The 13,886-nt window shown below is 36.8% G+C and overlaps 1 protein-coding gene across 1 annotated transcript in view; it reads left to right on the top strand.

The window, feature by feature from the left end:
- Positions 1-13,886, top strand: part of LOC106668150 (FH2 domain-containing protein 1) — a 206,152-nt gene that overhangs the window by 157,513 nt on the left and 34,753 nt on the right. The gene's annotated exons all lie outside the window — the stretch shown is intronic.

Below are 13,886 nucleotides of genomic sequence, written 5' to 3'. Positions count from 1 at the left end.
TAATAGACAGTCTTAAATTGAAACTACTTTCGCTGCGGCTTCCTTTGACGACAAATAAGGATAAAAAGTAAAAATCAAACCATCCGCGCACACTCCGGGTATTTTATCGATAGTTTCTGCATCGGACAAGTTTAACGTCCTTCGGCTACCATTTGAGAAGAGTCGGCCTCAAATCGTTTCCTTCTTGAACCGGTAGCAAAAAAAAGAAAGGAAGACGAAACACATTTTCCGCAACATTGGTAGTTCAACTGATGTTACATTAACGATAAAATCATTTATTACTTAACCTTAATGATGACATAATTTATTGTTGGGGTTGCTATTAAAATGGATATAGATTTAAAAGAATAACTTGTTTCGGATAAACATAAATATATGACAATTTTAATTGTTTGATGGTGATGACAACGTTGGACACTATGAAATGCGGAGGGGTTGTTCCCAAAGCACTACAACCTTTGGCTTGTACTTTCCTAGTTCCTTAGTTCAGTGCAATCGATTCGTTCCTTCTCTTAAGTAGTACTAGGTACTGACTGTCCTAACAATTCGTCTCCCTGGGATTTCTTTGTATCCCAAGTTATGTCTTTATTGAGTGGGTTGCTTCGCATTCGAAGGTTATATATATGGCTGTTTCTTACTTCTCAGTACATAATCTATACATGGGGTCATTGAATGTACTCATCTCGCGTAAAAGTTTCTTAGTTCTATCACATCGCTGACTTTATCCCTCTCTAATTGTAGCACAGAATCTGCCAACTTTGGTGAGGGTTCTTTTAGTATAACCTATCTAAGGTTCTCTCACGAGAATGAATTGAATGAGAGGGAATGAATTGCGATTCCCAGACAAAGAAAATTTTGCACTATTTAAAGACGAAAACAAATTGGAAAAATAGCTAGATGCCGAATGCGACTCACGGAGCGCGGACAGGCGTACCAGGATCAACAAGAGCGAAGAGAGAAGAGGGCAGTTTGCTCTTCGTGAAAGCATAGTGTATTTACGTTATTAAATTAAACAGAAAAAACTTTAGCGTTAAAGGTGATAAAGAAAAAATTTCATTTAATCTAGTTAAGTAGAAGCGTTTTGCCTAAATGCCCTAGAGGCCTAGATGGATCTCCATCTAAGTCAATAAGGTGACAATATCACGGAATAAAGCCGAAATATGAAAGGCAAATTACGGCCGAAATGGCGCATCGTAAACGCTCCAATACCGATCAAAAGAGAAGCACAAAACGACAAAGTCCCTGGGTAAGTGCAGACTGATAAAAGGAAGAAACTAAGCCTGAGAAGATGACGGTGGAAGAGAGCGCGTGCCTCCAGAAAAAAGGCCGAAATTGTAAATAGAAAAAATGACACCGGGGCCTCCAACAAATGTAATTTTTTGTGTTAAACTTTTTGAAAAAAATGTAAAAACGATCTCATTTATTAAATTTCAGACTGCGGATAAAAAATCGAGCCGGAGAGCCAACACAATCGGAAAAAACCTACAGCGATATCCCGAGAAAAGTTTTCACATGAGTTAACCTCCAACCAGGAAAACATCGACGCTGAAAAACAAAAGGAGAAAAGGCATATAATTTTGGTTTGATCTTCTAAATTAAACACAATTTTCAAAAAACTCTTCTGGTGAACGTGAAAAATCATTTTGGGCGAACCATTAAATTTATTGTCGTATTATTCAGAAGACAGATTTTCAAATGCTAATGATTTCTCTTTTACGATGGAAATCTAAGAACATCCTGTAAATTTATATTGACTATGCTTGTTGACAGATAATTGTATAGACAATAACGTTATTCCACGTGTAACACCAATTTCTCAACCAAATATCTGGAAGGTCCCAATTTAATTAGAAAGGAACTCATTTTGCTTTCACTGCTTCGGTTGGTTATAAAAACACTTTCTTGACTGAAAAAAATCAAATTTCAAAAAGTTTCCACTTGTTTAGTTTCTGACATTACTACTTTGCCGTATGCTAAGCCCGTCACCACCACTCTTCAGTTGAAAAAGCATTCATCCGATATCTTCCTCGACACCTTACAAGCACTCGACCTGGAATGCACATGGAAACTCGAAGGAATAGCTCTACTACCTAATATAAATTAGGATAGACGGAAATTTTTATAAATTTTTCATCAACGACCCTTAACACACACACACCACAAAACATATAAATCATATCTATATTAAAAAACCCACGACCTCCAAAAAGCGGACCCAGAAAATTGCAACTGTCCCCGAGAGCGACTCTTAAATTTTGCGGCATGCCTACACGCTCTCTGTAAAGTGCTAAGTCATGTCAAGCTTCTGTCACTTGAGACACATCCAGCAACCTTTAATTGCATAGGTCACCTGCACTGGCTTTGGCTCAGGAGCAGGTGTCCCGGTGTCTGTCTCGTATGACTTATTCTTAATCATTAAGGACGATTTATCGGCTCAGCTGGTGGGCCTTCTTTTTTTATATAAAGATACAAATATAAACAAAGAAATAAAAAAAGAGCTTGTTTGATTACGATTATTAGGTATAAAATATATTTAAAACCATTATATTTCGTGGTCCGATTGACCAAATAACTTCTTTCAATTAATTAATCTTTATGTAAATTATTGGTTGAAATGAAAAACTTAGTGTCACGAGAGGGATTCGAACCTACGACCTTCGGCTAAATACGCCACTGCTCTACCACTTATCGTGACTTCGATCCACTCGGACACCAACTTCCCATCTCAACCTACTTTCGAATTTTCCCTCCTTTTTGCCATTTTTAAAATGTCGTGTAATCAGGATACGATTCTCGGCGACAAATGAAATGGCCACGGAAAGCTTTAGTGAATATATATTTTGTTTTACTTATTAAATCCAGTATATTTCGTCGTCTGATTGACTAAAGCTCTGAAAAATGGCAAAAAGGAGGGAAAATTCGAAAGGTAGATTGAGATGGGAAGTTGGTGTCCGAGTGGATCGAAGTCACAATAGCTCAAGTGGTTGGTTAGAGTAGAGAAGTATTGAGCCGAAGGTCGTGGGTTCGAATCCCGCTCGCGACATTAACTTTTTCATTTCAACCCATACCTTATATAAAGATTAATATATTTAAAACGTTCATAAAGTTTCGAAATAGGCTGGAAATTTGGTTTTACTGTATGGAAAATAATGCAGATAAGGGAAAAGAAGTACATCTAGGATAACTGTGAGAAATAGTTTCTGAAGAAACAATAGCAACTTTATTTCTGGCTAAAGAATCATTTAAATTGTGTATTATGTAATATGTACATACTCAATACAAATTTTAAAATCACCTTAGCCCTTATGACTTTCCATTGCCACTTTTTTTTATGTATGGACAGATATATATTTTTTAATAGTATTTCAAGGTGCAGAAATATTTTGTTTCCCGGTTTTATCAAGTTTTGGACTGGCTTGGCGATCCCGTCCCACGTTTCTATAAATACTCAAAAGGATCTCTCTCTGTAACCCGTGGAGGTGTGACTCCAGGCCCATTCTGGAACTTGTCCAGATATATATCTTAGTATACAAAAATTACTTCTATTAAAAACAAAATTCCATCCCAACAGTCTAAGTGTCCGCCTCATTCAGATTCCGTCCCTCTATCATCGGAACTAAAACCAAATACAATTTTAGTTAACTTGAATCAATAAAATTTCAATATTTCTCTTCCTGTTACATGTTCGTGTTTTCCTGATTTTTTAATGTATTGATAAACCTCCCATCCTGTATTTTATTGACCAATGTTATTAGTAATGTTTTAATGTAACATGTCACTCCTATCATGTGCCTTTAAGGAGTTTATCCTTAACGACGTAAGGAAGAAGACTTAAGCGGCCCCTACAGGATCGATATTATTGGCAATATCAGTATTGTCAATACAGTCGTTTACTCCTTGAAAACCACCGTTAATATTGTCTACCCTCCACGGTCAATACTATTTTCAATAATTGTATCAATAAATGTGCTCAGTACGTTTGTTTCCACCATCCGGACAAGTGAATTTTCGTGGCGTCCTGTGTTTTGAAAAAAATGGAGTATCGCACAAAAAATGTTGTGTGGCCATAATTACGGCTTCGTCGAGTTCAGCGATGGATGAAAGAGTGGTTGAAGAATCATGAAGAATATTTTCATATGAGGCTGCTGAGGGAAATCAGATGGTGGAATCACTCTTGGGAAGGCAGAACACAAACATGAGGGAATGCATCCCTGTTAATGAGAGATTGGACTTAACCCTGGAAGAAACTTTGAAGATTTGAAGTTCTCAGTCACCATGTCGTCGGCAACTATCGCGAATCTACAATTGAAACGTGTGAAACTCAAATTGCTCAATAAAGGTCCGTAGGGCAGCGGCCCTTACACGATCAATAATATTGACAATACTAGTATGATATTGACAATAATATTGATCATGTAAGGTCGAGAAAAAAGAGTATTGACGGTCGATATTGATGAAATCCATATTTTTTGATCTCGAGGCGTCAATATATAAAATTGGATTATAAAATATAATATTGTCAATATTATTGAGCGTCTACGGTTTACTCAGTTATTGACGCGTTTTTGTAGGAAAGGAAGTGATCTTTGTGCGGAGTATTTGATTGGCCTTGAGACAATGTCTGAAGACTTTGAAACTGTAAACGAGTCAGGTGGTAGAAATAATGTTGCGACGAGGGACTGAACGCCCGGACGACGAAGCCCTTCGGACTTTTTTTGAGCAATTTGAGTTTCACACGTTTCAATTATAACTTTCCTGATAGTTGCCGGACACGATGACAGAGAACTTCAAATTTTCAAAATTTCTTTCTGAAGCTAAGTACCTCAGGGTTAAGGCTGATCTCTCAACAGGGATGCATTCCCTCATGTTTGTGTTTGCCTTCTCAAGAATGATTCCACCATCTGATTTCCCTCAGCAGCCTCATATGAGAATATTCTTCATGTTTCTTCAACCACTCTTTCATCCACCGATTTCTCTGAACTCGACGAATACTTCCGAAAGCTATATTTATAGCTACAAAACGTTTTTTCGATTGTTCAAGTTTTCAAAACACAGGACGCCACGAAAATTCACTTGCAAAGACACAATTTCACCTGTCCGAATGGTGGAAACAAACGTACTGGCACATTTATTGATACAATTATTGACAACAATATTGTCCGTGTAGGTTATGACGGTGGTACCCTCATGGAGTAAACGACTGTATTGACAGTACTGATATTGTCAATAATATCGATCGTGTAATGGCCGCTATAGATTTTATCAATATCGCTTCAACATCGACCGTCAATACTCATTTTTTCATCTTACATGATGACTACTATTGCCAATACCATACTGTATTGTCAATATTATTGAATGTGTAAGGGCCGCTTAATTGAAATCGTACAATTAAACAAATCTATAAAGGAACGTTGACTGGACACAACAACCATTCCCGAATAAAGGGAACCTTAACAAAGAATTTAGGTCATAGTACATAAAGATAATGAAATTATTAGGGATAAACTGATACATATCGTCGGTCAAAGCCGCGCCGAATGAGGTTTGAGATAATTGGCCTATTGACGACTTTCGAGCTTATCTCGTCAAACTCGACCTTCTTAATCCGACGATGTGGTGTCAATCGTACCCGGGATTTGTTTTACACGCTTTCTTTCATATCGGAACTTGTCAAAAGAGCTTTTTACTGCGTGATGACAAAGGTAAGAAAGGAATCTTTCGAGAAACCCTTGCGCAACGAGGAACCTTGTCAATCAGCTCGGCATCTGCGTGCACGGCGACATAGATTTCAACGTTCGTCCTTCGCAAATAGAAACAGCGGCGACTAAAATTTATTTTCTCTTTTTCAAATTATATCTATCATTTATTCAACCTGCCATCTGTCAAATATTGAATGGACATGGCTTATTGAACATTTTTTAAATAAAATGTCAATGGTTTTTTTTTAGTTCATTCTCGTTTTGAAATGAATAATATGGGCTGCAAATGACTTGTGTAACGTCTGGGCTGGGATTTACACTGGAGGACGAAATGGATTCCATATTATTGAAGACAACCTCACCGCAGTCGTTATGTCCAAGAAACTATCGAGGAAGATATCCCTCAAATCTGTTATTTCATTGGCAAGGATTTTCGATTTCTGGATGACAATGCTAGACCTCTTAGAGGGAGAGTTGTTCCTCGATGTTTAGAATACCTGGAAATTTCTTATCTGCTCCTTCCCACATTGTCTCCAAAACTCAATCCCGTTGGAGTACATGTGGGTTGCGTTGCAGAGAAGGCTTTTCGATCACCGTCCGCAGCCAGTTGACCTGCAACAACGTTTATGAAATTAGTGACAACCTTATTAACAGTAAGCCTAATAGGTGCTCAGAGGTTTTAGCTGACAGAGGACAATATACACTGTATTAATTAGTTAAAAAAATTATTGTGTCCAACAAACAAAATTATGGAACTAAAATCTCTTTTTTTTCAAATTTCAATTTTGCTTTAATAAAAACATAATAGTTTTTAATTCAATTTGTAATAAAACTGTAAGCGAAAGGAAATACTACAAATTGGCAATAACTGTATTCATTTTGAAAAGTAGTTTAGTTTGTTAGTTTTATTACATACCTTTTTAGTAATCTAGCCTGGGCGACTTAGTTAAAGATGATTATGATCCGGTCTGCAAGTCGGTGTACTCATGCTGAACCTGTACCTCATACTGACAGTAACTACTACAAAATTGGCAATAACCCTATTCATTTTTGAGCAGTAGTTAATTTTGTTAGTTTTATGTACAAACCTTTTAATTAACCTACCCTGGCCGACTTAGTTAGCCTTAGTTAGACGAGGTTGGTTATGGTCCGGTCTGCGAGTCGGTGTACTCATGCTTAACCTGTACCTCATACTGACAGTAACTACTACAAAATTGGCAATAACCCTATTCATTTTTGAGCAGTAGTTAATTTTGTTAGTTTTATGTACAAACCTTTTAATTAACCTACCCTGGCCGACTTAGTTAGCCTTAGTTAGACGAGGTTGGTTATGGTCCGGTCTGCGAGTCGGTGTACTCATGCTTAACCTGTACTTCATACTGAAAGTAAATTACGATCTAAAGTAATTTAAGTACTACAAAATTGCAATAACCCTATTCATTGTTAAGCAGAAGAAAATGCTTCCAAGCCTGTGTCTCGAGAACTTAGTGACAATCTTATTAACAGTATGCCTAACAGGTGGAGGTTTTAGCTTATTGCCTTTTATTTTGTTATTTTTCAAAATATATTAATTAAATTTTCCTTCAGTAAAAACATAATAATTTGTAATAAATGTTAATGTAGTTTATCATGAAAATAAAATAAAAATGCTGGGGAAAGTAATGTATTACAAAATTGGCAATATCCGTATTCATTTTTGAGCATTTTAGATCCGTCAGTGTATCAGCAGACGGTGCTGTTCTCAGCCGATGGGCGTTGCCCTCTTGCCTTTTTGGTAATTTAAATTTGCTTGATTTTGACAGGAATTTTCTCTCCTTTCATATTAATCCACCAAGAATAATGATGTTTATAATTATTATGTATTATTTGATGTTTGAAGACTGGGGAATTCTTGCAATTAAGGGTGAAATTCCGTTTTATGTAATCATCAAATATTTTATGGAGAGTCGCACTTGGAAATTTTATTCTTTCTTCACCTTGGAAGAAGATGAACGAGATAAATGTTCAAAGTTTGCCCTTTTCCACTGATTGTCAGTTTGTAAATTCAACATTGTAGGTCCTGTCAATAAAAAACGTTCTTTTTATTACTCGTCAGTCATGAATTTATTGTACAATCAAGCCTGTGAAATAACAAATCGCGATGGTTATTGTAGAGGGTTAACAGCTCGGGATGTACCGGGCAACGGGTTTACGACTTTGGGTAATCTTTGGGCTAAGAATAGGCCAGAAGGGGTCAGCGTGGGTCTTAGAAGTTCTGTTGCATAACTTTCTCGAATCGCAACGGCCAATGCCAGGCGTTCTTCGACTCGCAACAACCGACGAGACTTCAACCTTCAACCATATCGTTTTCCGTCTATCCCGTTCTTATCCGGCTTATCCGTCTCAACTTTATTAAATCCACCTGTTCTACCTCTCGGCAAATTTTCCGGGTATAATTATTTTCATTACAGTACAAATAAATATGAGGCAACAATAAAAAAGTCTTTTTGTACTTTCAGAAAATTCAAGAATACAAGAAAAATCATCTAAGTACAGAAATAGTTTCAGACTAAATCTTTAATGTTAAAGAGCCCCCCCCATGCATTCATTTCTATTTATTCTTTGTGAATAATACACCGTGAAAAAAATTATCAACAATTTTTCAAGATTTTGTTTATCAGATGCGTCGCTGTAAACCCACAATTATATCGAAGGCCGAAGTGTCATGTTTATTTTTGTTTGTTTATGTCACGGTGATTTTTGTGTCAAAGTTTGTCCCATTTGGATCATTTGGAAAGAAGGGATGCGTGACCATCACGAGACGTTTACCGAGTCGGAAGTCATAGCCCTCAGGGTTAACGATCTTCAAATAGTTTCGACATTGTCTAATGTATCACAATAGGGCACCTGCCGCCTAATTGAAGAATCACAATCGTAGTTACACCCTTGAGTTACCTCATTCTAAATCCACTTTTCTCTGTGGTTGTATCATCAATCACTATCCGATTTTGGAAGAGTTTAAAAATGAACAATTTGATTTAAATTTTTTTTTTAATTCGGTGATAAGGCCAATAAAATCTAGTCGGGGGGTGTGTCCGAGATGCCGGATCAGGTTCAGGATGAAAAACAGAAAAGAAGACTTAGTAAACTCTTCGAAAAAGTAGTAGGAAATGTGTTGTAGTTCAAATAAAAACATACATAGGGGTTTGACTAGTATATGATATATTTGTTTTCTACGAGGCAACAAGAAAAACGTTTCTTAATATTCTTCAATGTCTTTTCTCTTCTTCCCGTTTATAATTTTTTTTCTAAACCGCGCCTCTCCAAGGTCATGTACTTTTAATGTATAAAGCGTGAGAAATTAATCTTGGATACTGCTAATCACCAAATAAACAACCGAAAAGTATCTTGCTTGCTTCCCTCCCCCAGGGGTTGATTGTGTTTTTGTCTTTTTTGTAAATTGTCTGTACACGGCCAATAATCTGTCCAAATAGTAATTATATATTATGAAATTTAAGAAAAAAATAGAGGCAGCGTCGATTTGCAGAGAAGCTCTCACGTATCAAGGAGCACTTTCGATGGGTGGCCCTCGGGGATCAGACGCGTAGAACCGTCATCCTAACCCGATTAACGTGAGGTTGACACATCTTTGGCCAAGATGTTATGTGTCTGTCTTGCAAAGATGCTCGATGTGGCCCACCTAATTGAAAGGTACAACTCCTTGGCTCTATACAGAGAGCGTGTAGAAATGCCACCCGCTGAGAATCCACCAGCGCGTATCTGGGTCCTCTGTTCCTTTTTTTGGAGGAAACAGGATTTTATTATTTATAGTACTGCTAGTAGTCATTGTGTTGAGAGTGATTGTTCTTATTGGCGTAATTGTGAGTGTAAGAGGGCTGATAGTGGAATATTTATTGCTCCACCATGTAAATAGGAAAGAATGTATTTAAGAATGAGTGAGAGTGTGAATGGGGTTGGATCTAGGAACTGCATGCGTTAGATGCTGATTTAGTAGCTGTTATCATTTGTTAACGTATCAAAAGCACTGTCAGTAGGTGGCCCGCGGAGGATTCGTAGTAGAATGGTCATCTTCACCCGATTAAAAATAGGCCATGCGAAGTTGACTTACCTTTGGGACAAAGAACGCTGTCTCCAACGTATAGAGAAAGGTTGCTCGATGGTTCCCACCTAATTGAAGAGGTACAGTTACTTCAGAGCGCGAATGCGAATGCTTAGGAATATTATAGGAATATGCTTAAGAATATGAGGATCGTGCTTGAACGATAATCTGGGGCCCTTCGTCCGATTTTTGGAGGAAACGGGATATTTTATTGTATGTACTAATAATTTTGTCACTAGCATGTTGAGAAGCGAATGTATTTGTTGGCATGTGAGAGTGCAGATGGAGGAATATTGAGCATTCCACCGACCCTCAATTACATTGGTTATATAATAGGTGTAACCGGTGATGGAGGAATACCATCGAGTAGTCCACTTCCCTGACTGAGTAAATTAAATAAGCAAGTATTATGTATTTGATGGTGGGTGAGAGTGAGAATGGATTTAACAACTGATTGCGTTGGGCTAAAATGACCTAAGCTGTTGATAGCTTCTGGAGCACAACCTCCATGGATGGACGTATAAAGGTCGATTGACACACGTCAGTAACGTCACAGTGCAGTGACCGGCATTTTGTTCCACCGGTGAGTTTGAAAATATTCTTCTTGGATACTGAATGGTCACACTCGCCCGTTGCGCAACCGTGCTGTGGTTGTCATCGGACCGTGATTGTCGGATTTCTTGTTGTCGAAATGACCTAAGCTATTGATAGCACCAACCTCGATGGATGTACCTATAAATGGTTTGAGTGGGTGATTCTCGAGGCCTACCAATAATTTATTGTATATTTTAAAAACTTGGAATTGTCGGTTGACTGCGGGAAGTGACAGCTCAACTCTGTACATGTGGTGCAGATTTGAGCTTATATAAAATCCAAATCTAAAACAATGGGTGGTATTTTGTTAGTTGATCGTTTCCGGTTTGTACTTATAAGATTTTTATGCATTTAAATAAATCTTAACTTCGTTATTAAGCAGGTCTAACGTCTATCAATCGGTCCCTGTGTTTTTCTGACTGGCCAGATAAACTAGGTAGGGTCGTGACAAGTTAATAGCCGTGGGTAATAACGAATATCTCAACGGTGGAGATTGTCGGACGGGACGAAAGGAAGAGTAATGAAGTCACTTCCGACCCATCCTCTCAATTTTCCATTGTGCCCGGGGCCCGATTAATCGGCTGTTTATTTGGATTTATGGTGTAGCCCTTTGAACGTCTCACCCTTGTGAGAATTGAACCCGTCAATTGACACGCTTCCGGGGGGGGGGGGGTATCAGATCTCCTTTTGGATAACTAGACACAAAGATTAACTTTAAAACAACTAGTCGTGCTTCCAAAAAAATACGAATCGACCTCTGTCCAATTTTAGGTTTTAGTTTAAAAAAATGTTGAATTTATAACGCTTATAATTGAGATCCGGTTGCTGGTATATTACCTTGGTATTGCAAGGTCAAAGAAATAAAGAAGCAAATCAGCATTTGTTTTGATCAAAAATACATCTTGCAAGATGACAATTTAGAATCCATTCTTACAATATTCGCTCCAAGAATAATTTTAGATCAGGTCATAATAATAGTAGATGGTCTGATAATAATAATAAAAAATTTGTTAACAATATAATTATCACATCACAAGATGCATCATGACTTTTTTAAATTGAAGTCCGAAAGACAGCTGGGCTTTATGGCCTTCAACTAAACGTCTATGACTGTTACATTGGCTTTTTTACTTTGTTTCTTTGTTTTTACGTAGCTGTTAATGTATCAAGAGCACTGTCGGTACGTGGCCCTCGGAGGACCCGATTCGTAAAAGAATGGTCATCCTCACCCGATTAAGAATAGGCCAAGCGAGGTTGACACTTTTGTCTACAGCATATAGAGAAAGGTTGCATTTTTCTGGAAAAATAAGAGATAAACCCGCTGACATTTGTAATTCAGAGTTAAAATCAATAAGTTATAGGAATAAATCAAGGATTATTTACGTGAAAGTCATGCAACTTCTGCATAACAGAATTAAATAATTTATATACAGAATGTATCAACTTCTATAGTCGACCCATTTAATTCGAAAACGATTAGTTTTAGCAAAAAAATTGCACTATACAAACCCAAAGGTTATTTTGGCTAGGAATCGCGTGTTGTAACAGATTTAACATAACTTCCTCATCTAGCCTGGAATCCGCCGGGCATAAATCAGAAATGGTCGATCGCATCAAAATTGTCCTTTTGAGTAAAAGTATCGTAAAATAAGCTTTAAAATCGAATTGTACAATAAAAATATGGGATTCTCATTTAAAATAACAAACACATTTCCCAGCTAGATGAGAAAATTATGTTAAAACTGTTACCACCACGCGATTCTTAGCAAAAATTAACTTGGGCTTTGTATAAGACCATTTTTTGCTAAAGTTAATCGTTTCCGAATTAAATTGATGATTCCATCCTATGCACGATACACAGATTCACAAACTACGCGCGAAGCCCAAGGAGATGATTGTTCATCTAATATGCAACAAAAAATATTCTATACTTTTTTTTAAAGAAATTTCAATAGTTTCAGAGATATTTATAAATTAATTTATATACTGATAATCCTTATTCAAAAATATTGCAGGTAATTATACATAAAACAAGCTCTTATCCTACTATCAATATTCATTAGAAACATAAATCAGAAACCGGATTTTTATGCTGTGCCAAAATATGCCATAACATATGCAGTTGAAAGCCCTGATTTATACAATAATATGCAGGATTAATACGTTAAAATATGCAATGCATATTTTATATAATTTAATGTAATGATTGTTTTATATGTCATGTTATATGTTTTATGTGATGATGATATATGTATGTTATCGATATGGAATTTGATTATTGATATTAGCGTAGCTGCGACTGAGTTTACATGTTTCCGTTCTGTAATTGATGCTGTGTTTATCTCTGTTGATGTAAACCATTTCTAAAAGGTTACGTTTATGTTCTGTTTTGTCCTGTGTGTAATATTTTTCGATTGTTGAAATCGAAATTGTGTTTGTGTTCAAAATAGTGGGTAGCCAGTGCTGTAGGATTTGCTTGGGTTCTTTGCAATCATAGATATGTTGCTTTACTCTCTTATTCAGATATTGGGATGTAATTTCGATGTAAGTTGCCGGACAGTTTAAACAATTGATTTTGTAAATTACATCAGATTTATTATTTACTGGTGTGGGATCTTTAATTTTGGAAAAAAGTGTGTGAATTGTTTTGGAACTATATTAAGCCATTCTTCCCCACTCCTCATATAAATATGACTTTCCATCCCGACTTCCCACCCCACCCCTTCAAAATCCAACATATATAAACATAAAACATCAATATCTCACTGGCATTCTCAAACGACACACAGTAATGACACATCTACACAGAAAACACACACTTTGAATGAGTTCAAATACTTTGATTGAGTCTAAAATTTGTAGTATTGTATAAATTCATTCTTTTCACATCCAACATGTATTTGTAAAATTTAAACAATGTTTATAAATCCCAGGCCCTGAAGATGACCTCTTGTCTGTCGTGTTGATAATGCCCCAAACGACACAGAAGAATGACACATCTACAAAGAAAACAAACACTTTGAGCCCAGTAGATGATCTCAATAAAGATCGAAACACGATAAAAAAAAAGGTTTTTCTAAAACCTACGTCACACCAGACCGCATCTCACGATGTTGGGGTTGAAGCGTGGGGCAAAAGAGACTTGCAAAAATCTAAATGGGACATGACATAAAAAAAGGTTGGGAAACACTGGCTTAAAACTTAAAAAATAAGAGGGAAAAGGTTAGGAACCACTGTTCTAGCTCAAAACTCACGCAGCGCTGTATGTATGTATTTCGGACAAAAGATACAAATTTTTGTTTTCCTAGGGAGACTCTTTTACCCTATTTTGGATTTTTAAACATAGGTCTTATTATTGAAAAAATTGGATTTTCTCTGACCGGTAATGACTGAATTTTAAAATTGAGCATCCAAATAGCCAGAAAAAAATCGAGAAACCGTCGACTCGAACGCTGATCCAGCGAAAAAAGAAGAAGACCGGTGCATTTTCT

This window comes from Cimex lectularius, unplaced genomic scaffold (assembly GCF_000648675.2).
Source record: "Cimex lectularius strain Harlan isolate CLEC.00 unplaced genomic scaffold, Clec_2.1 scaffold180, whole genome shotgun sequence".
NCBI classification, from domain to species: Eukaryota; Metazoa; Arthropoda; class Insecta; order Hemiptera; family Cimicidae; genus Cimex; species Cimex lectularius.
This window is presented reverse-complemented; position numbering and strand designations above follow the sequence as displayed.